The sequence below is a fragment of the Acinonyx jubatus genome, chromosome C1 (genome assembly GCF_027475565.1).
Source record: "Acinonyx jubatus isolate Ajub_Pintada_27869175 chromosome C1, VMU_Ajub_asm_v1.0, whole genome shotgun sequence".
NCBI lineage: Eukaryota > Metazoa > Chordata > Mammalia > Carnivora > Felidae > Acinonyx > Acinonyx jubatus.
Genome location: NC_069381.1, coordinates 64,690,808 through 64,718,015, shown reverse-complemented (window position 1 = coordinate 64,718,015; position 27,208 = coordinate 64,690,808). Strand labels below are relative to the sequence as shown.

Below are 27,208 nucleotides of genomic sequence, written 5' to 3'. Positions count from 1 at the left end.
ATAATATATACCCAAATGATTTGATTTTTTTTAATTTTTCAATGTTTATTTATTTTTGAGAGAGAGTGTGTGAGCAGGGGAGGGGCAGGGAGAGAGGGAGACACAGAATCTGAAGCAGGCTCCAGGCTCTGAGCTGTCAGCACAGAGCCCGATGCAGGGCTTGAGCCCATGAACCATGAGATCATGACCTGAGCCAAAGCCAGATGTTTAACCGACTAAGCTACCTAGGTGCCCCTATACCCAACTGACTGTAAAGAGCAACACAGGTTTGGTACCAGAAATTCATGCTTGAGGTTATTAAAAATAACTCACAATTTTTAATGTTGGCAAATAATTCAATTTCTTTCTAACATTATATGGTTCAAGTAAAACACTTAGCTGACCAGGTACAACCTATAGGGAAGCTGTTTGAGACACCAATAAATGCTTTGATGTTTCAGTTGTTGATGTGACCTTATCAAATTCAAAGGTAATTTAAGATACTTAAACTTAAAATGCTCCCAAGGAAACACAAGATTCTGGTAGCAAGTAATTAGATTCTGAGTTCCAAAGCTCTGCAGAAAAATACCCACACTCCTAGTTAAACAGCAAAACAACAGATCTCTGGTCCACTGTCAGTGCAAGTTCACTTGTGGCAGTATTTAAACAGAAGGATAAATGGAAAGAGCCAAGTCACCTTTTTCCCTTTAATCTTTACACACAGTGAGACTCCAATTCTTCCCCTTTCCTTTCCTTTTTCTACTTTATCAAATCTGAAAATGCCAAGGCATTTTACAGTTTCCCAATATTAACCAAAATGTCTGAAGTCACCAGATAAAAACAAAGAAATATCCTCATAGTTAAAGGGGATATGGAAGATAGTTAATTTAACTCATGTAAAAACCCAATAATTTAGTCTTAAGCTAAAAGAAAAAAATTCTATGTGCAAAAGTAGCAGAATTAAATAATTTCTGAAAAAAATTCCCAGCAATTGATTGACTAATTTTACATGGCTTTGCAGAGTGACTGACTACCCTCTTAGGAGTTCATTAAAAGCCATTTCATGAAAAATGTAAAATGTTAACATCCTCTCTGATACCAGATCTAACTTCATTGCAATTTGCATATTTTATTCATCAACATTGTCTTTTAATTTTTAATTAGTGTTAGCCTTAAAACACATTTCCATCATCTGTTTCATCAAATTAACCTTTATGATGTAATGAAAAAATACAAAGTACAAAACACAGACAGACTACATTTAGGAAATTTACAGACACTGATGATAATATTAAGAGCCTCTTAACATTGTTTCTTAGGTTAAGGTCCATCCATAACCTACTAAAGCTCTTAATTGACCTTCTATCTCAGGTCAGACAGACCCAATAAAGTATGTAAAACTAATGTGAATGCCTGCAAATAATGTTTTGAGGATGGAGCCAAGAAAGCACAACTTACTCATTGGTATATTACCAGCACCAATACTTAACTCATTTCACAAATGTTAGTTAAGCAGCTACTGTGTGTCTACCAAGCCCACTATACTAGGTACTGGGAATAATAAAATGATGAACAAGTAGCTAAAGAGTTTACAGAATTGCTATTTATTCAGCACTGTACCATATACAATACTGTTATAAGAAGATATGTTAATTTGAATCACAAAACCAAAGCATAGCCTATAATAAACATCCTTGTGGTCTTTCTACATTTTCCACTTGAACATTTGGAAGTTTCAAGTGTATATAAATGATATCCTATTAACAGCATTATGTGCATATTAGAGGTAATTGTGCATTGTTATATCAAATATTTGAAAGTCTTCAGTATCCATTATTTAATCAAGTGGTTGCAGAGTCAGCTGGCATATTATTAACCAGCTTCTCTACTCTGCCTCATTAAAAAAGCTTGTGTACAGAAAACAAGCACTAAACATGAAATAACTCCATGAGGTATTTTATTTTAATAAAAAACATATCTGTGTATACATACACACACACACACACACACACACACACACACACACACACACACATATTTTGTATGTATGCCCTAACTGTCCACTAAAGAAGCCTAGAAACTGATCAACACAGTAGTAAAATTCCTATTAATGAAATTTTTTCCATTAAAAGAAGCCAGAATTTCTTGAAGAAATTGTTGATTCAAAGTCTGGGACAGAAGATGTACGAGAAGAACCTGGAATATCTTGACATACCAGAGAGCAAGGAAGTTATCATTAGGACTCAAGAGGATATCACTGGTCAATGATGGGGTAATTTGAGCTTCAATAAAGAATATAATTGCATGTTTCTTGCTCAAGATGGTGATGTAGGAAGACTCTGAACTCACCTCCTCCGTAGAACACACCCAATTACACCTGTTAATAGAGCAATTCCTCCTGAAGAAGAACTGAGGTCTGACTTAACAGCTATTAAATAACCAAAGACAAAGAGAATGGCAAGAGAAAAATAGGAGAGATGGAGACACAGTAACAAAGGGAACCCTTACCCCCAACACTGTGAGTGGCAGTGGGAAGGGATAGTACTAAGAGACCTAGAACATATCCCTCTGTCCTTGGGCACGGAAAAATAGTTGTGGTTTAAAAGAACAACTAGCATATAAGACAGAAAACACTAGAACCCTGCCAAGAAGTGAAGGAACTATGGGAAGGCTCTCCAGGTCAGTGGTACTGGAGAATGATAAGGTTTATGTTCCCACCCCACAATGGAAACCTGGACCAGAGCAGGGTCCAGACACCATAAGGGGTGGGTCCAGCTATCACAGGGAGCTTACAACTTCAGGGAACCCAGAGTCCACAGGCCCACACCAGCACTAGCCATGTTGGGACACAGGGGAAAAAAAAGGCTGTGGTTCCAAAGGACCCAAGAACTACGGGAGTATTCTCTCCCCATGCACCTTAAAAGCCTGGAGCAGGATCTGACTCACTGTGATTCAGTCAGTCAACAAAAGTCACCAAGCATACATAGTTTGCATAGAGGTCACCATACACAAGACCACTTCTTCCACTTAGGAGAAGTAGTCATTTTGCCTTATCCATAGAAACAAATACAGGAAGTCAAGCAAAATGGGGATGCAGAAGAATATGCTCCAAAAGAAAGAATAAGAAAAAAACCTCAGTAAATGAATTAAATGAAACAGGTAAGCAATATGACTGATAAAGAATTCAAAGTAATGATCATAAAGATACTCACTGGGCTGGAGAAAAGAATAGAAGAACCCAGTAAGATCTTCAATAAAGAGATAGAAAATGTTTAAAAGAACCAATCAGAAGTAAAGAATATAATAACTGAAATAAAAAGAAAAACACACACTAGAGGTAATCAATAGTACATTAGAGAATGCAGAACACATTGGCAATCTCTGGAAGACAGGGTAATGAAAAGAACACAAGCTGAGCAGCAAAAAGAGAAAAGAATTTAAAAAGTCCAAGAAATCTTTCACATTACAGGAGTCCCAGAAGAAGAAGAGAGAGATGAAGGTGTAGGAAGCTTATTTGAAAAAATAATAACTGAAAACCTCCATAACCTAAGGAGGGAAATAGTCCAAAAGCACAGTTCCAAAAACGATGAACCCAAGGAGGTCTACACCATGGCACATAATAATTAAAATGTCAAAGTTTAAAGATAAAGAGAGAATCCTAAAAGCAGCAAGACAGAAACAAAAAAAGTTACCTACAAGGGAAAAACCTACAACACTATCAGCTAATTTTCCAGCAGAAACTTTGCAAGCCAGGAGGGAGTGGCATGATACATTCAAAGTGCTGAAAGTAAAAAACCTACAACCAAGAATACTCTACCGAGAAAGGTTATCATTCAGATTTGAAGGAGAGATAAAGAGTTTCCCAAACAAAAGATAAAGGAGTTTATCACTACTAAATCAGGCTTACAGAAATGTTAAAGGGACTTAAGTGGAATAGAAATAGCCATAATAAGACATAAGAAAAATATGAATAAAAGATGTAAAATATGACAACATATACATAAAATGTGGAGAAGGGAGTAAAAAAGGAAGAAAAGAAGAAAAAGGAAAAGAAAAAAGTATTTTTCCGGTTTTTTTTTTGGTTGTTTGTTTTTTGGGTTTTGTTTTGTTTTTGTTTTTGCTTTTGTTTTTGTTTTTGTTTTTGTTTTTTTTAGAATGTGTTTGAACTTAAATGACCATCAAATTAATATGGACTGCTATTTACATAGGACGTTATATATGAACATCATGGTAACCACATACCCAAAACCTATGATAGATACACAAAACATAAAGAGAAAGAAAACTGAACAAAACACTATAGCTACTCATCAGTCACAAAGAAGAGAGTAAGTGAAGAAAAAAGGAACAAAGAGGAACTACAAAAAACAAACTTTAAAAATGGCAATAAGCACATATCTATCAATGATTACTTTAAATGTAAATGGCCTAAATGCTCCAATCTAAAGACAATGGTGGAATGGATTGAAAGAAAGAAAGAAAGAAAGAAAGAAAGAAAGAAAGAAAGAAAGAAAGAAAGAAAGAAAGAAAGAAAGAATAAATACTCATATATATGTGGCCTACAAAAGACTCACTTCAGACCTAAAGATGCAAACAGACTGAAACTGAAGGGATGGAAAAACATTCACGATGCAAATAGAGGTGGGAAAAAAAAGCCAGGATCGCAATAATTGTATGATATGAAATGACTTTAAAACAAAGACTATAACAAGGGACAAAGAAGGGTACTACATAATGATAAAAGGATTAATCCAACAAGAGGCTATAACAATTGTAAATATCTATGCATTCAACACTGGAATACCTAAATGCATAAAGCAAACATTAACAAACATAAAGAGAGAAACTGATGATAATACAACAATGGTAGAAGACTTTAACACTCCACTTACGTCAATGGATAGACCATCCAGACAGAAAATCAATAAGGAAACAATGTCTTTGAATGACACATTGGACTAGATGGACTTAATAGAAGTATATAGAACATTCCATCCAAAAACAAATACACATTCTTTTCAAGTGTGCATGGAACATTCTGCCGAATAGATCACATATTAGGCCATAAAGCAAGCCTCAATAAATTTTAAAAGATTGAAAAGATGCCATGTATCTTTTCTGACTGCAATAGTAGTACTATATCACAAGAAAAAAAAACACAAATACATGGAGACTAAGAAAAAACAAATGGGTCAATGAAGTGGTCAAAGAAGAAATAAAAAAATACATAGTGACAAATAAAAAAGGAAACACAATGGTCCAAAAATCTCTGGGACACAGGGAAAGCTGTTCAAAGAGGGAAGTATATAGCAATAAGGACTACCTCAAGAAACAGAAAAAGACTCAAACAATTTAACCTTATGGCTAAAGAAACTGGGAAAAGAACAACGGCCAAGGTGAATAGAAGAAATGACATAATAAAGATCAGAACAGAAATAAAACACATAGAGACAAAAAACAATAGGAAAAGAAACAATAAAACCAAGAGCTGGTTATTTGAAAAGATTAAAAAAGTTGACAAACCCTTTACCAGACTCATCAAGAAAAAAAGAGAGGATCCAAATAAATAAAATCAGAAACAAGAGAGGACAAATGATATCACAGAAATACCAAAGATTGTAAGAGAATACCATGAAACTTATGTGACAACAAATTGGACAACCTAGAAGAACTGGATAAATTCTAGAAACATACTATCTTCCAAAACTAAACCAGGGGGGAGGAGAAAATATGAACAGACTGAATATGAATAATGAAATTGAGTCAGTAATCCAAAAATACCAAAAAACAAAAGTCCAGGATCAGATGGATTCACAAGTGAATACTACCAGACATTTAAAGAAAGGTTAAAACCTATTCTCCTTAAACAATTTCAAAAAATAGAAGAGGAAAGAAAGCTTCCAAATACATTCTTCAAGACCGGCATTATCTTGACAGCAACACCAGACGACACTGCAAGAAATGAAAACTACAGGACAATGTCCCTGATGAACATAGATGCAAAAATCCTCAAAAAAAATTAGCAAACCATATACAACAATACATTAAAAAGATCATTCATCATGATCAGGTGAGATTTATTCCTTTGATGCAGGGGTGGTTTAATATTTCAATTCAATCAACATCATACACCACATTAACAAAAAATAAAAAATCATATGATCATCTCAATACATGAAGAGAAAGGATTTGACAAGATTGAACACTCATTCATGATAAAAACTCTCAACAACACGGAGTTAGAGGGAACATACCTACCATAATAAAGGCCATATATGAAAAATCCACAGCTAATATAATCCTCAATGGTGAAAAACTAAGAGCTTTCTATCTAAGGTTAGGAGTAAGACAAGGATGTCCACTCTCACTACTTTTATTCAACATAGTACTAGAAGACCTAGCCACCTTAACCAGAAAAGAAAAAAGAAGGGGCACCTGGGTGGCTCAAACATCCAACTTTAGCTCAGTTCAGCTCTTGCAGTTCATGAATTTGGGCCCTGCATCAGGCTCTGTGCTGACAGGTGAGAGCCTGGAGTCTGCTTTGGATTCTGTGTCTTTCTCTCTCTCTGCCCCTTCCCAACTTGCTCTCTCTCTCAAAAATAAATAATAAAAACATTGTAAAAATTAAAAAAAAAAAAGAAATAAGAAGCATCCATACTGGTAAAGAAGATAAACTATCACTATTCCTAGACAACATGATGCTACACATAGAAAATCCTAAAGATTCCATCAAAAAACTACTAGAAGTAATAAACAAATTCAGTAAAGTGGCAGGATACAAAATTAATATCCTGAAATCAGCATGTTTCTATACTAGCAATGAAGTCACAGAATGAAACTTTTAAAAACAACACCATTTGCAATTGCACCAAAAATAATAAAATAAAACATCGAGGAATAAACTTAACCAATGAGGTGAAAGACTTGTACTCCAAAAACTATAAAACATTGATGAAAGAATTTAAAGATGACACAAACAAATGGAAACATATTCCATGCTCACGGGTTGGAAGAATTAACACTGTCAAAATGTCCAGGTTACCCAAGGCAATCTACAGATTCAGTGCAATTTCTATCAAAATACCAACAGCATTTTTCACAAAACTAGAACAAATAATACTAAAATTTTTATGAAACCACAAAAGACCTCAAATAACCAGAGCAATCCTGAGAAAGAAGAAAAAAGCTTAAAGTATCTCAATCCCAGATTTCAAGATATACTACAAAGCTTTAGTAATTAAAAAGTATGCTACCGGCACAAAAATAGACACAGATCAATAGAATAGGATAGAGATCCCAGAAATAAACCCACATGTTAATGGTCAATCTATGACAAAGGAGTCAGGAATATATAATGGGGAAAGACAGTCTTTTCAATAAATAGTGCTGGGAACATTGGACAGCTACATGCCAAAGAATGAAATTGGACTAATTTCTAACACCACACACAAAAATAAACTCAAAATGTATTAAAGACCTAAACATGAGACCTGAAATCATAAAAATCCTAGAAGAGAACAAAGGCAGCAATTTCTCTGACATCAGCCATAGCAACATTTTTCCAATTATGTCTCCTGAGGCAAGAGAAACAAAAACAAAAATAAATTATTGGGACTACATCAAAATAAAAAGCTTTTGTACAGTGAAGGAAACCATCAATAAACCAAAAAACAACCTACTAATTGGGAAAAGATTGTTGTGAATGATATATCTGATAAAGGGTTAATAACCAAAATATATAAAAAACTCATACACTTCAACACCAAAAGAACAATTCAATTTAAAAAAGACAGTCTCTTCAACAAATGGTGGTGGGAAAACAGGACAGCAACATGCAGAAGAATGGACCACTTTCTTATACCATACACATACAAAAAAAAAATCAAAATCGATGAAATACCTAAATGTGAGACAGGAAACCAGTAAAATCATAAAGAGAACACAGGCAATAACCTCTCTGACACTGACCATAGCAACTTCTTACTAGACATGTCTCTGGAGGTAAGGGAAACAAAGGCAAAAATGAACTACTGGGATTTTACCAAGATACAAAGCTTCTGCGCAGTGAAGGAAACAATCAACAAAACTAAAAGGCAACTAATGGAATGGGAGAGGATATTTGCAAATGACCTATCTGATAAAGTGTTACTATCCAAAATCTATTAAGAACTTATCAAACTCAACACCAAAAAAACAAATAATCCAGTTAAGAAACGTGCAGAAGACATGAACAGATTCTTTTCTAAAGAAGACATATACGTGGCTAACAGACATATGAGAAAATACTCAATATCACTCTTCATCAGGGGAAAATCAAAACTGCAATGAGATACCACCTCACACCTGTCAGAATGGCTGAAATGAACAGCACAGGAAACAGATGTTGGCAAGGATGCAAAGAAAGAGAAACCCTCTTACACTGTTGGAGGGAATGCAAATTGGTGCAGCCACTATGGAAAACAGTATGGAGGTTCCTCAAAAAGTTAAAAATAGAACCACCCTATGATCCAGCAATCACACTACTAGGTATTTACCCAAAAGATACAAAAATACTGATTTAAAGGGGCACACGCACTCTGATGTTTATAGCAGCATTATCAACAATACCAAATTATGAAAGAGTCCAAATGTCCATCAACTGATGAATGGATAAGGAAGATTTGGTATCTATATACAATGGAATATTACTCATCCATAAAAAAGAATGAAATCTTGCCATTTGCAATGACATGGATGGAGCCAGAGTATATTATGCTAAGTGAAATAAGTCAGAGAAAGACAAATACCATATGATTTCATTCATATGTGGAATTTAAGAAACAAAACAGATGAACATAGGGAAAGAAGAGAAAAAGGAGAGGGAGACTCTCCCTCAAATGGTAAGAGACTCTCAAACCATCAGAGACTATTAACTAAGAGAGAACAAACTAAGGGTTGCTGGAGGGGAGGTGTGCAGGGGATGGACTAAATTGGTGATGAGTATTAAGGAGGGCATTTGTTGTAATGAGCACTGGGTGTTATAGTAAGTGATGAATCACTAAATTCTACTCCTGAAACCAATATTACACTATATGTTAATTAACTAGAATTTAAATATAAACTTGAAACAAAAAACAAAATCCAATTAAAAATGGGCAGAGGATCTGAATAAACATTTTCCCAGAGAAGACATACAGATGGACAACAGATACATGAGAAAAATCCTCAACATCACTCAGCATCAGGGAAATGCAAATCAAAACCACAATGAGCTATCACCTCATGCCTATCAAAATGGCTGAAATCAAAAACACAAGAAACAACAAGTGTTGGTGAGGATGTGAAGAAAAAGTAACCCTCATGCCTTATTGTTGGGAATGCATTCTGCTGCAGCCACTATGGAAAATAATGTAGAGATTCCTCAAAAAAATCAAAAACAGAATTACCATATGATCCAGTAATCCCACTACTATTTACCCAAGGAATACAAAAACACTAATTCAAAAGATATGTACCCTTATGTTTATTACAGCATTATTTATAATAGACATATTATGGAAGCAGCCCAAGTGTCCATCGATAAACAAATGGATACAGAAGATGTGGTACACACACACACACACACACACACACACACACACACACACACACATGGGATATTACTCAGGCATAAAAAAAGAATAAAATATTGCCATTGCAACATGAATGGATTTAGAGAGTATAATGCTAAGCAAAATAAGTGAGTAAGAGAAGGACCAATACCATATACGATCTTACTTACATGTGGAATTTAAGAAACAAAACACATGGGGGCACCTGGGTGACTCAGTTAAGCCTCTGACTTTGGCTCAGGTCATGATCTCCCAGTTCGTGAGTTCAAGCTCTGCATCAGGCTCTATGCTGACAACTCAGAGCCTGGAGCCTGTTTCAGATTCTGTGTCTCTCTCTGCCCCTCCCCTGCTCATGTTCTGTCTCTCTCTTTCTGTCTCTCAAAAATAAATAAAAACATTTTTAAAACTAAAAAAAAAAGGAACAAAGAAAAAAAGAGCAAACCAAATAACTAACAGACTCTTAACTATAGAGAACAAACTGATAGTTACCAGAGGAGCCGTCAGGGGGTGCAAGAATGGGTGAAATAAGTGAAAGGAATTAAGAGTATACTTATCATGATGAGCACTGAGTAACATACAGAATTGTTGAATCACTGCATTGTACACCAGAAACTAATATAACATTGTATGTTAACTATACTGGTATTAAAATAAATTAATTGAGGCAGCCACCTGAGTGGCCATTGCCACAGACACCTCCAGAGGGATCCAATTGAGGAGGAAGCAGAGGTTTCACTGGCTCCCGCCTTCACCTAGGTCCTCCCTGGACATTCAAGAGGGACTGCAGGTTACGGGTACTACATATGCTTTCAGAGCAGTACTGTGAGGAAGCTTAAAGTGGGATGGCAGGAGAGCCTCATCCTTATGACCCGTGACTCCAGTGATCCAGAGAATTGGGATCAGAAATTGCATAGCAGATCTCGTAAACTGTATAAACATTCAAGTACTCCCGCACGTGTTGCTAAAGGAGTTGTTGACCACACCAAAATGAGTCTACATGGTGCTAGTGGGGAACATGAACGATCAAGAGATAGATGAAGGTCAAGTGACAGATCACAAGATTCATCTCATGAAAGAACAGAATCTCAACTCACTCCTTGTATTAGAAATGTTACTTCTGTGGGGTCCTGGATGGCTCAGTCGGTTGAGCATCCAACTTCGGCTCAGGTCATGATCTCATGGTCTGTGAGTTCGAGCCCCACGTCTGGCTCTGTGCTGACAGCTCAGAGCCTGGAGCCTGCTTCAGATTCTGTGTCTCCTTCTCTCTCTGCCCCTGCCCCGCTCATGCTCTATCTCTCTCTCCCTCTGTCAAAAATAAATAAACATTAAAAAAAAATTTTTTAAAGAAATGTTACTTCTCCAACACAACAGCACCATGTAAACGAGAAAAAGACCATAGTTCCTCTCATCCAAGCAGTCCTCGTCTTCAGAAGGCATCTCCAAATGATTCTAGTAGCAGTGCTGGGAACAGCAGCAGAAACAGTAGTCAGTCAAGTTCAGATGGTACCTGTAAGACATCTGGGGAGATGGTGTTTATATATGAAAATGCAAAAGAAGGAGCTCGGGATGTAAGAACGTCGGAACGAGTAACACTGATAGTGGATAACACTAGATTTGTTGTAGACCATCCATTTTTACTTCACAGCCAAATACAATGTTGGGCAGGATGTTTGGATCTGGCAGAGAACCTAATTTTACACGTCCCAATGAGAAGGAAGACTATGAAGTGGCAGAGGAAATTGGCTCCACTGTGTTTCAAGCTATTCTGGATTACTACAAAAAAGGAATAATCCATTGTCCTGATGTCATATCTGTTCCTGACCCGAGAGAAGCATGCAACTATCTTTGTATTTCTTTTGAATATAGCACTATTAAATGTAGAGATCTCAGTGCCCTAATGCATGAGTTATCAAATGATGGTGCTCATATACAGTTTGAATTTTATCTGGGAGAAATGATCCTGCCTCTCATGGTAGCTAGTGCCCAGAGTGGGGAAAGAGAATGCCACATAGTAGTGCTTACCAATGATGATGTGGTTGATTGGAATGAAGAGTATCCACCACAGATGGGAGAAGAGTATTCACAAATTATTGATAGCAAAAAATTATATAGATTTTTCAAGTACATTGAAAACAGAGATGTGGCCAAATCAGTTTTGAAGGAGAGTGGTCTTAAGAAGATTAGATTGGGAATAGAAGATTATCCTACCTACAAAGAAAAAGTAAAGAAAAGGCCTGGCGTCCCCCCAGAAGTGATTTACAACTATGTCCAAAGACCCTCTATTTGAATGTCTTGGGAAAAGGAAGAAGGAAGGAGTCAGCATGTAGACTTTCAGTGTGTAAAAAGTAAATCTATCACCAACTTTGCAGCAGCTGCCACAGACATTCCCCAGGACCAGCTGGTAGTCATGCACCCAACTCCACAAGTGGACGAGCCGGATATTCTCCTGATGCACCCCCTTTCTGGCAACAATGACCTCAGTCCTGATGCACAGAATCCAATGCTGTGATGCTGCTGATGTTCTTGAAACCATCACATGCTACCCTTCGCGGTGACGTTGCACTCTCATTCTGCACTACAAGGCCACGCTCTTCATCGTGAGATGCACATAACAGTGTTTAGGATATTGCACTGGAGGCTTTGTTAAAGACCAAAGGTAGCTGAATGGTTTTTTAAATGAGTACAACTCTAGCATCCTGAGGTTCCAGTTATATAAATGTATTTGCTTACCAGTAGGTTTGTGAAATTGGTTCTTTGTATGGGGGACTGTCCTTTTTCATACATATAGATATTTTCAGAAGTGGGGAAAATTGGCAGGTGGGGTCTTTTCAGCTTAGATTGGCACTTTTCACACCCCATGTAAAATGTAGAATATTACATAGTTGCATTTTATAAATGGTGGTTAAATGGAACTGTTCAGGCCATTTTTATAGTTGTGATGCACAATATAACTGAAATAAGTGCTTCTATCAAAGTATTCCTTCAGTAAAATGTATATAGTTTGCTGCCCATGATGAGCAAAAAAAATGAGTATTTATCATTGGGCTTATTTGAATGGCTAGGATGAGATTCAATGCCTATATCTTCTTTCTCCCCACTGCTGTTCTCGCCCTTTTACAGTGAGTCACATGCAGGAAGTGTGAACATGCCTTACCCTTAATCTGTTCAGATATTTACTTACTAATTTTTAAAAATTTTTTTCAATGTTTATTTATTTTTGAGAGACAGAGACAGAGCATGAGTGGGGGAGGGGCAGAGATAGAGAGGGAGACACAGAATCTGAAACAGGCTCCGGGCTCTGAGCTGTTGGCACAGGGCCCAACAGGGGGCTCAAACCCACGAACCATGAGATCATGACCTGAGCCAAAGTCAGACGCTTAACTGACTGAGCCACTCAGGCACACCACTAATTTTTTATTCTTAAGAGTTATGGGATAGGAAAATGAAGTGTTTGCTCTTCATTTACTAAATGATTGTAAACTCGAGTTTTTCATCAAAATAAAATTCCATTGTTCTAAAATAAATAAATAAATAAAAACAAACAAATAAATAAATAAATAAAATTAATTGAAATTTTATTTTAAAAATTTTTTTAAACAATTAAAAATAAAAATACCAGATAATCCAATAATTTCACTATTGGGTATTCACCCAGGAAAAACTAAAACACTAACTCAAAAAGATGTATGCACTCCTTTGTTTGCTGAAGCATTATTCACAATAGCTGAGACATGGTAGCAACTGAAGTATCCATCAGCAGACACATGGATGAGGAAAATGTGGCATATATATACAATGGAATATTATACATCCATAAAAAAATATGAGATCATGCTATTTGAGACAACATAGATGGACCCAGAGAGTATTATGCTAAGTGAAATAAATCCACTGAAAAAGATAAATACTATATGATTTACTCATAAATGGAACTTTAAAGAATAATAAATATAAATATAAATATAAAGTATTTCATTTATGAGATAAAAAGAAATTATAAAATTAGAATATCTCCACTGAATTAATAAGTTAAGTCTTTGAGCATTAAAAGCTACTGACATCAAAGAAAATCAAAACTTGATGAAAATCAAGCTGATAAAATTGGGATATACCTCCCAATGAAAGAAAACAGCAAAACAAACAATCCAATTAAAAAATGGGCAGAAGATCTGAATAGACATTTCTCAAAAAAAGACATACAGATGGCCAGGAGGTACATGAAAATATGTTCAACATCATGATGATCAGGGAAGTGCAAATCAAACCCACAAAGTTATATCATCTCATACTTGTCAGAAATAGTTATTTTCAAAAAGACAAGAAGTAAGTGTTGGCAAGGATAGCGACAAAAGGGAACCCTCAAGCATTATTAGTTGAAATGTAAATTGGTGCAGCCACTAAGAAAACAGTATGGAGGTTATCAAAAATTTTAAAATAGAATTACAAGGGGTGCCTGGGGCTCAGTCAGTTGAACATCCAACTTGATTTCAGCTCAGGTCATGACCTCACCATTTGTGAGACCGAGCCCCAAGTCAGGCTCTGCACTTTCAGCATGAAGCCTGTTTGGGATTCTCTCTCTCCCTCTCTCTCTGCCCCTGCCAGCTTGCACGTGCTCTCTCTCTCTCTTTCAAAATAAATAAACTTTTTAAAAACTTAAAAAATAAAGAAGTTACTAAGAGAGGAAATCTTATAAGTTCTCATCACAAAAAAATTCTGTAATTATGTATGGTGACAGATGTTAATTAGACTTATTGTGGTGATCATTTTGCAATATATGCAAATATTGAATCATTATGCTGTGTACCTGAAACTTATATAATGCTGTATGTCAATTATACCTCAACAAAAAAGAGAAAATAAGAATAAAGAAAACATCAGCATCTATAGTCTTGTCAAAGGGTTAGAACCTCAGTCTGATCATTTCTCTGGATCCAGCTGCTTATTTGCAGAAAATAGAGGAAACAAAGGAACAAGTTGAACTGCACCATGAGTCTTCAATAAGTAAACTCCAGATGGGGAAACTCTAGAGGTCAAGCAAAACAAACCAAGTTCTTCAAAAGAAAACTTATAAGGGAAAAATAGGAATAAAAGAAGAATTTGTAGGTTAAAGGAGACTAAAAAAACACATCAATTTTTCTTTTATTTGACAATACTAAACTACTAAATCTAGGGATGCACCTTGGCTCATGGTTGTATGAACCATGAAGAACTTCAAGGAAATGATTACTGTAAAAGTCAGTAGTGACTTTGGAAGAAAGAAGGGAACTGTGATTGAGATGTAGCACAGAGACAGGCTCCTGAGAAGCCTAAATTCAATTTCTTGACCTGAGTGGCGGTTATTAGGGTCTTCACTCATTAATCTACATATTTATTTCACGTGATCCTCTGCATCAGCATTTTTTAGCTATTTCTTACAGTAGACAAGAGAGCACAAGTACTACAGCACATGCTTTAGGATTAGTCTTGGATTTATACAGCCCACATTCTATCCAGTCCTCGTTTTCTGAACACAAGCACCAAATGAAGTCATTCATCAAATTAGGCAATTAGGAAATATTTATTGAGACCTAGTTCAATAAACTGTTCAGACACTCTTCTAAACTTCTAAGCTGACATTAAAATGAAGAGTCTTGACATTTCTAAATAATGAGTTTTTGCTTTATCAGTCTAGTAACTATTTACTGTGTATCTCCTAGGTGTCAGGCATTGTGCTGAACATACAGAGGAGGAACAAGACAGACATGTTCCCCAACTTCAAGAAATCCATATAATCTCCATTCATGAACTGAATGGTATGTTGTAACAGGTTCACTGTATACATGCTTCCATTTCCATCCCTCAGAATCCCCATTTTATGCTTGAAGAAATTAACTTAAAGTTTAAGATAGATTAAGTGACATGTCAATTTAGGAAGAAATAAAGCCAGGATTCAAACTAGGTCAGTATAAATCCATAATTAGCATTCTTAAGTGTTTCCCAAAGCTTCTCAAAGTGAGATTCTAATTTTCACAAGAGTATCTGATGATTTGCCAGGGTTATAAAAATAAAAAAAATCACAGGATAAATATGGAGCATTTTCCTGGAATGATGATTATACTAAAATTGTAAAGAATTTAAAACATATTTGATACTAGCATGGATATATTTTAGTGTATTACACAAAATTCAAATACATTTTAAGATATAATATTACAACAAAGTCATTTCACTCTAGAAGGTGAGAGATCAAGACTTTCTTACTCAGGGCAAGTCATTTGTGCTTGTTCCTATAATTCCCTGCCCTATTTTCCTTACCTGGATAACTCTACTCCTCTTCAGGACTCAAATTGAATCATCACTTCTTCTAGGAACCTTTCTTCCTCACCTGTCCCAACCCCTCAAATCGCAGACTGGATTGGAGGCCCATCCCTCCCCTCCCAATTGTGTACTAGTAGTACTAGCTAGTGGTGCGCACTATCTACATCTTGAAATTGTCTTTTGGTTTTTGTTTGTTTGTTTGTTTGTTTTGTTTTTTTTATTATTTTTTTTAATATATGAAATTTATTGTCAAATTGGTTTCCATACAACACCCAGTGCTCATCCCAAAAGATGCCCTTTTCAATACCTATCACCCACCCTCCCCTCACTCCCACCCCCCATCAACCCTCAGTTTGTTCTCAGTTTTTAAGAGCCTCTTATGCTTTGGCTCTCTCCCACTCTAACCTCTTTTTTGTTTTTTCCTTCCCCTCCCCCATGGGTTTCTGTTAAGTTTCTCAGGACCCACAGAAGAGTGAAAACATATGATATCTATCTTTCTCTGTTGAAATTGTCTTTTGACAGTCTACCTAAACATCTTGACCATGAACTACAAAAGAGCAAAGTCCATGTCTTACTCGTGGTCTTAACAGCGTGAGCCATAGAGTAGGTTTTCAATACATGTATACTAATTTATTTTATTCAACTTAACTATCAATTATTACTAGTTATTGCTAATTTATTCTAATGAGGTTTTTGATGAGTCAATCATCCACATTTATTTTAGTGGCTATTGTTCTAAGAAAATGAATAAGATAGGGGCACCTAGGTGGGTCAGTCAGTTAAGGGTCCGACTTCAGCTCAGGTCATGATCTCCCGGTCTGTGAGTTCAAGCCCCATGTCAGGCTCTGTGTTGATGGTTCAGAGCCTGGAGCCTGCTTCAGATTCTGTTCCCCTCTCTCTGCCCCTCCCCCACTCATGCCTCTGTCTCTCACTCTCTCTCTCGAAAGTAAAATAAACATTAAAAAAATTTTTTTAGAAAAAAGAGTAAGATATCCAAACTAGCACTTTTTTTCACTGTTCTAATTAATCAAATACCTAAATAGATGTAACATTAAAAGAATGTACTCAACGTAAGGCAGATCTTTTTTTTAATGTTTATTTATTTATTTTGAGAGAGAGAGAGAGAGAGAGAGAGAGAGAGAGAGAGAGAATCCCAAGCAGGCTCCACACTATCAGCACAGAGCCCAATGCAGGGTGCATTCATGACCTGAGCTGGAATCAGGAGTCAGACACTTAACTGACTGAGCCACCCAGGTGCCCCATCAAAGTAAGGCAGATCTTTAAATGATATCTGGTGGCTTGAAAGTTGTGGAGCTGCATTGACCAAAATAAACTAGGAGATTGTTGATAGTGAGTTCAGATTCCATTCTTCATTCTTTAGAGTCAAGTTGTGAGGTCTTGGATAAATCCAATGTACATGTGGCCCAAAAGTTTTCAGAAGTAGTAATACAAAATGAAAGCATGAACAATACAAAAGCAGTGTAAGTAGCAAACCCATTTTGGAAGAAAGTAGCTAGAGGCCTTTACCTGATTCTAGCTGCAGACTCCCTCCAGGTACACAGCTACATTTTCTCAGGCTTGTGCCAAAGACCAGTGGTGGGTGGAGTAGAAAAATGAGTAACCACTAGGGGGACAGCCAACCAAAGAAAATTCCATGCCAGGAGTGAGTAAATCATCTACTGGGAAGTGATGCAGAAGGGTTCAAGAGCCAAAAGACTTTAATTGAGCTAGGACTCAAACTGGAACAGCCAAGCAGACAGAAAGCCAGGGAAAAAGAGTATGGGTCAAAACTGCACAGAGAGGAGATCAAGATACAAAGAAGATAAGGCCAATATAGAAACTGAACTTAACACAGCCCAACAGAACTTTGCCAAATAGCAAGCAAGGATGCCTCGTACCTTTAAAATCTAAAAAGTGTTGTAGTAATGCATAATGCAGCTTTTGCTTGAACACTAAAAGTAGCCCTAAATTTTTAACAAGCATGGCTAATGGAAAGAATTCTTATTTTTCTCTTTTAAGAGGCAAAAAAAAGAAAGGCAAAAGTGCTGTAGTGATAGATGAAAATACAACCTTGAAGATCAATTTATGTTATAACATGTAGAATTGCCATCTGTTCCATGTCATTCTATAAATCAAGGGAGAAAAAAATCCACTGTTTAATATTAAATAAGCAATTCAAAAGGCAATAAAACTCAAAGTAGTCATTTCTCTTGGAGAAAGTAAGGTTGGTTAGTTGGTTGGTTTGAATTCCCTAGTGTCATCACTGTGTCTCACACATAGTACACATTTGACAAATAAATGAGGAATGATTTTCTGCATCTGGCCAATAGAGCATTCCCTTGTCCTAATTCCTCAGTGAAATAATCTCTTTCTAATATGAAATTTATTCAAAACTATAAGTGACTTTTTCACTCTGAAATTTCCATATAAAAATAGCCAGGGCAGGAAAATTGGATTCCATGAAATTTGTTTCTAAAATGACTCAGTAGAAAAAGAAATGTTTCCTTAGGATAACAGTCTCTAGGCTTCAATCCTTCATAATGTTTCATTCAGTTTTGGAACATATATGTGCAATGTGTGCATTTTGGACAGAGTGCTCCTTCAGAGCCTTCACCATATCGCTACTTACTTCAACAAGAGCAGGAATTACTTGTAAAAAATAATAGCCACAAGGGGACTACAGTATTTAGAAAGCTGCTGGTTTGTAATTTACAGTTCATGTCAGTTCTTTCATAGCCAGTGAACACATAAAATGGAAATGATTTCACATTTCACTGGTTGGGTTGTTTGTTTTTAATAGATTATAATAACACAGGAGGATAATATATGGATAAAACTAACAGGTATATAAGGGGTCTGCATTTGTTCATCAACACATTTTACAATCAATGTAGATCTTGCATGAAAACTACTCTGCAGTGAAAGCTAATTATTGTTCAAAATATTTCTTTCAAGAAGCCAAGGACTGTCAGAACTTATTCTTTCAAAACAGCTTTTCTGCAGATCTTCCTGAAAACTCATTCTTTAAGAAACAAAACAAATTCACTCAACATAATGAGAAGAAAAATGTTCCACTGTGTGAGGTTTAGACCTTGAAGTAGGTAGAAAACAAGTTATTTTCATGGTAGGCCTTTGTTTATGTGTTTAAGAAACAACAAATCCTAAGACTATTTGTGAAGAAACCATTACTCTTGGCCATCAATCAGAAATCAACTGCCGGGAACTTTCACTTCCAGCCAAGATGAAGTAACAGGAACTGGTTTACCCTTTCACCTTAAACAATTAGAAGACCAAACAAAATATATAGAAAAAAATCGTTTTCAGACATTTGACAAGAGGCAGCATGAGATTTGATCTCTTGGAAAATAGAAACAGATGAGATGAGTCCTACTTATTGCACAGAAGGATTTCCAAGCAGAAGCACAGACCATGGGTGACCCAAACAGAGATCAGCGAAATTACTCGGTGGACAACACAGAGATCAGAGCACAGGGAGGCCAAGGAAGCTAAAAGACATGGAAAAGAATGCCAAAGAAGAGAAAGCTTCACAGAGAGAGTGCGGAGGGGTCCCCTCCAATCTTGATAGATACAGTATGACTATCTCCACATGCATAAGAAGAAACAGCTCCAGGCCAGGCAAAGAACCAATAGAACTAAACAATTACCTGAACTTGCACAGGGCCAGAAAATATTTTGTGTTCCCTCCAACCAGAATGGAAAGATGTCTTAATATTCAAGATATTGGGTAGTCTTCAGGAGAGTTATCACCTTAGTAGTGAGACTAAATTAGCCCTAGACTAAATACTTCTCTGGATCTGCCCTAAGAAAGCTTAAAAGCAAGTTTCAAAAGGGTCAAACTGAATGAAGTAACTTAACTACATACCAGAACAGTCTGAAACACCACTGAAAGGAATTTGACCAAATCTACTAACACCTGATAATATAAAATTCCCAAAGTCTGGTACCCTATAAAAAAATACCAGTCATATATGACCCACAATCAGAAGAAAAATCAAACAACAGAAACAGATCCAGAAATTATAGAGATGTTGAAATTAGCAGAAAAGGACATTAAAATAATTATAACTATGATCCTTATGTTCAAGAGGGAGAAGAAAATATAAACAAGAAGAGGATAAATATGTGAGATTTTTTTAAAGACCAATGAGACTTCTATAGATGAAAAACACAACATATGAAAAAAAGGGGGGGGTGGCTGGGTGGCTCAGCCAGTTATGTGTCATGACTTCAGCTCAGGTCATGATCTCATGGTTTGTGAGTTTGAGCCCCATGTCAGGCTCTGTGCTGACAGCTCAGAGCCTGGAGCCTACTTTGGATTCTGTATCTGCCTTATCTCTGCTGCTCTCCCATTCACACTTTGTCCATCTGCCTCTCTGTCTCTCAAAAATAAACATTACATTTAAAAAAATACACATATGAAAATATATATCAACATGTTTAAGGAAATTTGTTGTGGGGCAAATACACAAAAATGCAACCACCACACATTACCTAGTGGGGCTGTTATTTAGGTAGCTGCTTTTGGGGCTCTCTAATCAAACAATGTAATGGTCTTCTGAGTAATAGGACCATTTCCCAAACTTTCTTCATATTCATATTTCTTTCATATTCTCAGGATTCAGGAAGCCTCTTTCATCTTAAGATTATTATCTTAACATATAATTCTTAATATCTAATTATATTTAGGGCACCTGTTTGGCTCAGTTGGTTAAGCAACCAACTCTTGATTTCAGCTCAGGTCATGATCTCACAGTAAGTAAGATCAAGCCCCATTTCAGGCTCTGCACTGACAACGTGGAGGCTACTTGGTATTCTCTCTCTCTCTCTCTCTCTCTCTCTCTCTCTGCCCCTCCTCCATTCACTCTCACACTCTCTTTATCTAAAAATAAACTTTTTTTAAAAAAAGGACACTTAGTCATGTTTGCCAGCTTATAGAATCACCTTCCATATTCCTGTAGGTTTTAGGAGCCAGCCTAGAGGAATGAGACAGGAGAAACAAATAGAATATTTGCCCATGTACAATGAGGTCAGCAATGACTTTGTATCTACCAGGATTCTTTCCAGTCCTTATCTCACTTAGGCTCTCTTTGGAATATACTACTGTTGGCTATCTGTTCCTTAAAACTCTCTCCATCTGGGGTTTTTCACCCCCATTTCTCCTGCTATGTCCTCCTTTTTTCTAATCACTCCCTTTCAGTCTGCCTTAATGATGCCCAGGGAAATTATTTAAACTAAGAAAGCTTAAGCTTCAAGGCCCCTAACAATGTGTTTCCAGAGTCAGGCATTTTTATAAAATGTATAAAAATTTATGAAAGATATATTCCCTGCATCTTGGAATCCAGGAAACATTGAATTGACAATATATTTAGTGGAGTATCTTTATGTGGTTCACAACCACTTTCATGTGTCATAAGTTATTGCTCATCATTACAGAGCAGGAACACTCCTACTGACCACTGTGCCTGCAACATGACACCAAAGTGCAAGACCAGAAGTCACACTGTAATGTGAACATGTCCTATAACTCCCAGCCCCAAAGGTATGTGAGGAAAAATAAGGTTTGAAACATACAGAGTCAGAAGCAGTTTTGTGGAAAATACTTCTAATCATCAGTCAAGTAAAATTATAAATGGAGGATTCATTTCTCAGCAACACCTAATCTAGAGGGAAGTTCTCTCCCTTCAAAACTCTATTTCATGGGGGCTCTTGGGAGGCTCAGTAAGCTAAGTGTCCAACTCAATTTCAGCTCAGGTCATGATCTCATGGTTTGTGAGACTGAGTCCAGCACTGGGCCCCATATTAGGCATGTTGCCTGCTTAGGATTCTCTCTCTCAAAATAAACTTAAAAAAACTCTATTTTATGGATAAAGAAGATGTAAGATATATAGAGAGAGATAGTCTCACACACACACACACACACACACACACACACACACAGAGAGTGGAATATTACTCAGCCATAAAAAGGGAAGCTAGAAAGTATAATGCTAAGGGAAATAAGTCAGTCAGAGAAAGACAAATACCATATGACTTCACTCACATGTGGAATTTAATAAACAAACAAATGAGCAAAGGGAAAAAAAACAGAGAGGCAAACCAGCAAAACAAACTCTTAACTATAGTGAAAAAACTGATGGTTACTGAAGAGAAGGTGGGTGGGGAGATGGGCTAAATAGGGAATGGCAATTAAGGAGTGCACTTGCTGTGATGAGCACTGAATTTTGTATGGAAGTGTTGAATCACTATATTGTACGCCTGAAACTAATATTACACTGTATGTTAACTAACTGGAATTTAAATAAAAACTTTTTTAAAAACTCTATTTAATCAGGGCACCTGGGTGGCTCAGTCAGTTGAGTGTCCAACTTCTGATTGCAGCTCAGGCCATGATCCCAGGGTCATGCTCAGCATGGAGCCTGCTTGAGATTCTCTTTCCCTTTGCCCCTCTCCCCCACTCAAGCTCTCTCTCTAAATAATAATAATAATAATAATAATAATAATAATAATAATAATATATAATTATATCTATATACCCAAAAGAAAATGTATTAGAATTCTTGTTTGTGGGGAATAAATCATAAATCCATTGGTTCCAAACAGCAAATATGTCTATTTCTGATGCCTTGTGTTATATACACCCCAAAATATAAGTTCACATTCTAGCATAATAGACACATCTTGTCCTAAGTATGATGGTTCAAGCCTTGCAATAAAGGTTGCAACATGGCTAGCACAGCTGGTATGGTCAGTGAGGCCAGGGTCAGGGATGTGGTGAGTTAGGGCTAGCTTGAGGGAAGCATGTCTAGAACCAGCGATCCAGACAAAATGATCAAGTTCAGAGCAGTCTGTGTAATTAATGAGGTCCATGCAGTCACAGAGTTTTATGGGGCAAGGTCTATGGATGAGGCCAATATAGTTGCTCTGTTTATATAGGGCTGGGATTGAAGATTCGACCAGTACAGCTGACACACTTAGTGGGTCAGGACCAAGAATTAAATGTACCCAGCAAGCCAAGGATCTGGCAAGAGCAAAAGAAATCCTACCCCTATAATCATTTTTTTCTTGAAATATTAAAATGTTAATCACAATATTTTTCATCAAGTGCTGTAATGTGAGAAAAAAATTTTTTTTCAGTTTGTTCTCTATACTTAAGAGTTCCTTATGGTTTGCCTTTCTCTTTTTGTTTTTTCTTTCCCATATGTTCATCTGTTCTGTTTCTTAAATTCCACATGAGTGAAATCATATGGTATTTGTCTTTCTCTGACTTATTTCACTTAGCATTATATACTCTAGCTCCATCCACATTGTTGCAAACAGCATATATATATGTGTGTGTGTGTGTATATATATATATATATATATATATATATATATATATACATATATATACATATATATATACACATATATATGGTAATATTACACATATATACATATGTATACATATATGCATACATATATACATATACATACATATACATTATACATATATACATATATATGAATGGATGAAGAAGATGTGGTGTGTCTGTGTGTATATACATATGTATACACACACACACACACACCACATCTTCTTCATCCATTCATTAGTCAATGGACATTTGGGTTATTTCCATAGTTTGGCTATTATTGATAATGCTGCTATAAACATTGGGGTACATGTATCCATTCAAATCTGTACTTTTCTATCCTTTGGGTAAATATCTAGTAATGCAATTGCTGGATTACAGGGTAGTTCTATTTTTAACTCTTTGAGAAACCTCCATACTGTTTTCCAGAGTAACTACACTAGTTTGCATTCCCATCAACAGTGCAAAAGGGTTCTCCTTTCTCTGCATTCTCACCAACACTTGTTGTTTCTTGTATTGTTAATTCCAGCCATTCTGACAGGTGTGAGGTGGTATCTCATTATGGTTTTGATTTGTATTTCCCTGATGAACATGGATGCAAAAACTTTCAAAAAGATACTAGCAATTTGAATCCAATAGTACATTAAAAGAACTATTCACCACAATCAACTGGGATTTATTCCTGGGCTTCAGGTGTGGTACAATATTCACAAATTAATCAATAAGATATACTACACTAATAAAAGAAATGATAAGAACCATATGATCCTCTCAATAGATGCAGAAAAAGGATTTGACAAAAATACAACACTCATTCTTGATAAAAAGCCTCAACAAAGTAGGGATAGAGGGAACATACCTCAATATCATAAAGTCATATGCCAAAGACCCACAGCTAATATCATCCTCAATGGGGAAAAATTGAGAGCTTTTCCTCTATGGCCAAGAACAAAACAGGGATGTCCACCCTCATCATTACTATTTAACATAGCACTTGTAGTCCTAGCCTCAGCAATCAGACAGCAAAAAGAAATAAAAGGCATCCAAATCAGCAAGGAGGAAGTCAAACTTTCACTATTTGTAGACAATATGATATTCTATGCAGAAAACCTGAAAGACTCCACCAAAAAAATTTCTAGAACTAATACCTGAATTCAACAAAATCTCAGGATATAAAATCAACATACACAAATCTATTGCATTTTTATACAGCAATAAAAAAGCAATAATAAATCAAGGAATCAATCCCATTTACAATTGCACCAATAACAATAAGACACCTAAGAATAAACCTAACCAAAGAAGTAAAAAATCTGTACTCTGAAAATTATAACACACTTATGAAAGAAACTGAAGAAGAAACAAAAAAAATGGAAAAACATTCCATGCTCATGGATTGGAAGAACAAACATTGTTAAAATGTTTATACTACCCATAGCAATCTACATATTTGATGCAATCTCTAAAAATACCACCAGCATTTTTTACAGAGCTAGAACAAATAATCATAAATTTGTATGGAACCACGAAAGACCCTGAATAGTCAAAGCAATCCTGAAAAAGAAAAGCAATACTGGGGCACCTGGGTGGCTCAGTCAGTTAAGCATCTGACTCTTGATTTCAGCTTAGGTCATGATCTCACAGTTTGTGGTATCGAGTCCCACATCAGGCTCTGCTCTGACAGCATAGAGCCTCCTCGGGAGTCTCCCTCTCCTTCTCTTTATGCCCTCATCCTGCTCATTCTCTCTCTCTCTCTCTTTCTCTCTCTCTCTCTCTCTCTCTCAAAATAAGTAAATAAGTACTTTAAAAAAGAAAAGCTGGGGGCATCATGATGCTGGACTGCAAGCTATATTACAAAGCTGCAGTCATCAAGACAGTAAGGTACTGGCACAAAAACAGACACAGATCAGTGGAACAGAATAGAAAACCCAGAAATGGACCCACAACTATATGGTCAACTAATCTTTGACAAAGCAGAAAAGAATATCCAATGGAAAAAAGACAGTCTCTTTAACAAATGGTGTTGGGAAAACTGAACGGCAGTATGCAGAAGAATGAAACTGGACCACTTTCTTACACCATACATAAAAATAGATTCAAAATGGATTAAAGACCTGAATGTAATATAGGAAAGCATTAAAATCTTAGAGGAGAACACAGGCAGTAATCTCTCTAACCTCAGCTGTAGCAACTTCTTACTAGACATGTCTCCAGAGGCAAGGGAATCAAAAGCAAAAATGAACTACTGGGACCTCATCAAGGAAAAAAACTTCCACACAGTAAAGGAAACAATCAACAAAACTAAAATGCAACCTACAGAATGGAAGAAGATACCTGAAAATGACATATTGGATAAAGGATTAGTATCCAAAATCTATAAAGAACTTATCAAACTCAATACCCAAAAAACAAATAATCTAGTTAAGAAATGGACAGCAGACACGAATAGACATTTTTCCAAAGAAGGCATCCAGATGGGTAACAGCCTCATGAAAATATGCTCAGCAAAAACAAATGTTGATGATATTTGAGCCTACTTGTTTTAGATCACACACACACACACACACACACACACACACATACACACACCAACTCTTATGTTATCTGCAGAGGCAGCCAGCCTGGGAGGCCTTGCAGGAAAAGCAATGTTTCTCTCATAAAGGCACGTTTTGGTTAAAACAAGGAATAAAGATAGGACTCTATAGAGATGTTCAAGACAGAGCAGAGATTTAGTAGAAAAAACAATAATTCTAAAAGGCACAGTAAAAGAAAGGTTGCCAGAGAGGGAGGGAATCAGGATAAGTATGAATTGGGAGCAGAAATCACACAACAGTGCTAAGATGACTAGACAGGCTTAGATTTTGGGTCTTGGCACACCACAAGAATGGCAGCATCAACTCCAAGGCTTTGGTTAGGACTCGTGACAGGTGACAACAATCTGTGACCCTCTTGAACCCATAACCTACATAGATAGGTGTGTGAGTCAAATTGCATTCAAAAAGCACATTCTCACAGCTTAAAAAATGCTTTATCATATCATCCTCAATGGGGAAACTGAGAGCTCCCCCCTAAGGTCAGAAACAAGACAAGGATGTCCACTTTTACCACTGTTATTCAGCATAGTATTGGAAGTCTTAGCCTCAGCAATCAGACAACACAAAGAAATAAAAGGAATCCAAATTAGCCAGGAGAAGGTCAAACTTTCACTCTTCGCAGATGACATGATACTGTATGTGGAAAATCCAAAATATTCCACCAAAACCTGCTAGAACTGATCCATGAATTAAGCAAAGTCACAGGATATAAAATCAATGCACAGAAATCAGTTGCATTCCTATACACCAATAATGAAGCAACAGAAAGAGAAATCAAGGACTTGATCCCATTTACAATTGCACCAAAAACCGTAAAATACCTAGGAATAAATCTAATCAAAGAGGTGATAAATCTATACACCAAAAACTATAGAAATCATATGAAATGAATTGAAGAAGACACAAAAAAAATGGAAAAATACTCCATGCTCCTGGATAGGAAGAACAAATATTGTTAAAATGTCGGTACTGCCCAAAGCAATCTACATATTCAAAGCAATCCCTATCAAAATAACACCAGCATTCCTCACAGACCTAGAACAAACTATCCTCAAATTTGTATGGAACCACAAAAGAACCTGAATAGCCAAAACAATCCTGAAAAAGAAAACCAAAGCTGGAGACATCACAATCCCAGACTTCAAGCTGTATTACAAAACTGTAATCATTGAGACAGTATGGTACCAGCACAAAAACAGAGAGATCAATGGAACAGAATACAGAACCTAGAAATGTACCCACAAACATATGGCCAACTAATCTTTGACAAAGCAGGAAAGAATATCCAATGGAATAAAGACAGTCTCTTCAGCAAATGGTGCTGGGAAAACTGAACGGCAACATACAGAAAAATGAACCTGGACCACTTTATTAC

At 36.4% G+C, this 27,208-nt stretch overlaps 1 protein-coding gene and 1 pseudogene across 2 annotated transcripts in view; one reads left to right on the top strand and one right to left on the bottom strand.

Moving 5' to 3' along the window:
• Nucleotides 1-27,208, bottom strand: part of PTGFR (prostaglandin F receptor) — a 280,923-nt gene that overhangs the window by 185,023 nt on the left and 68,692 nt on the right. The gene's annotated exons all lie outside the window — the stretch shown is intronic.
• LOC106969734 (BTB/POZ domain-containing protein 10-like) lies at nt 10,412-12,080 on the top strand (annotated as a pseudogene).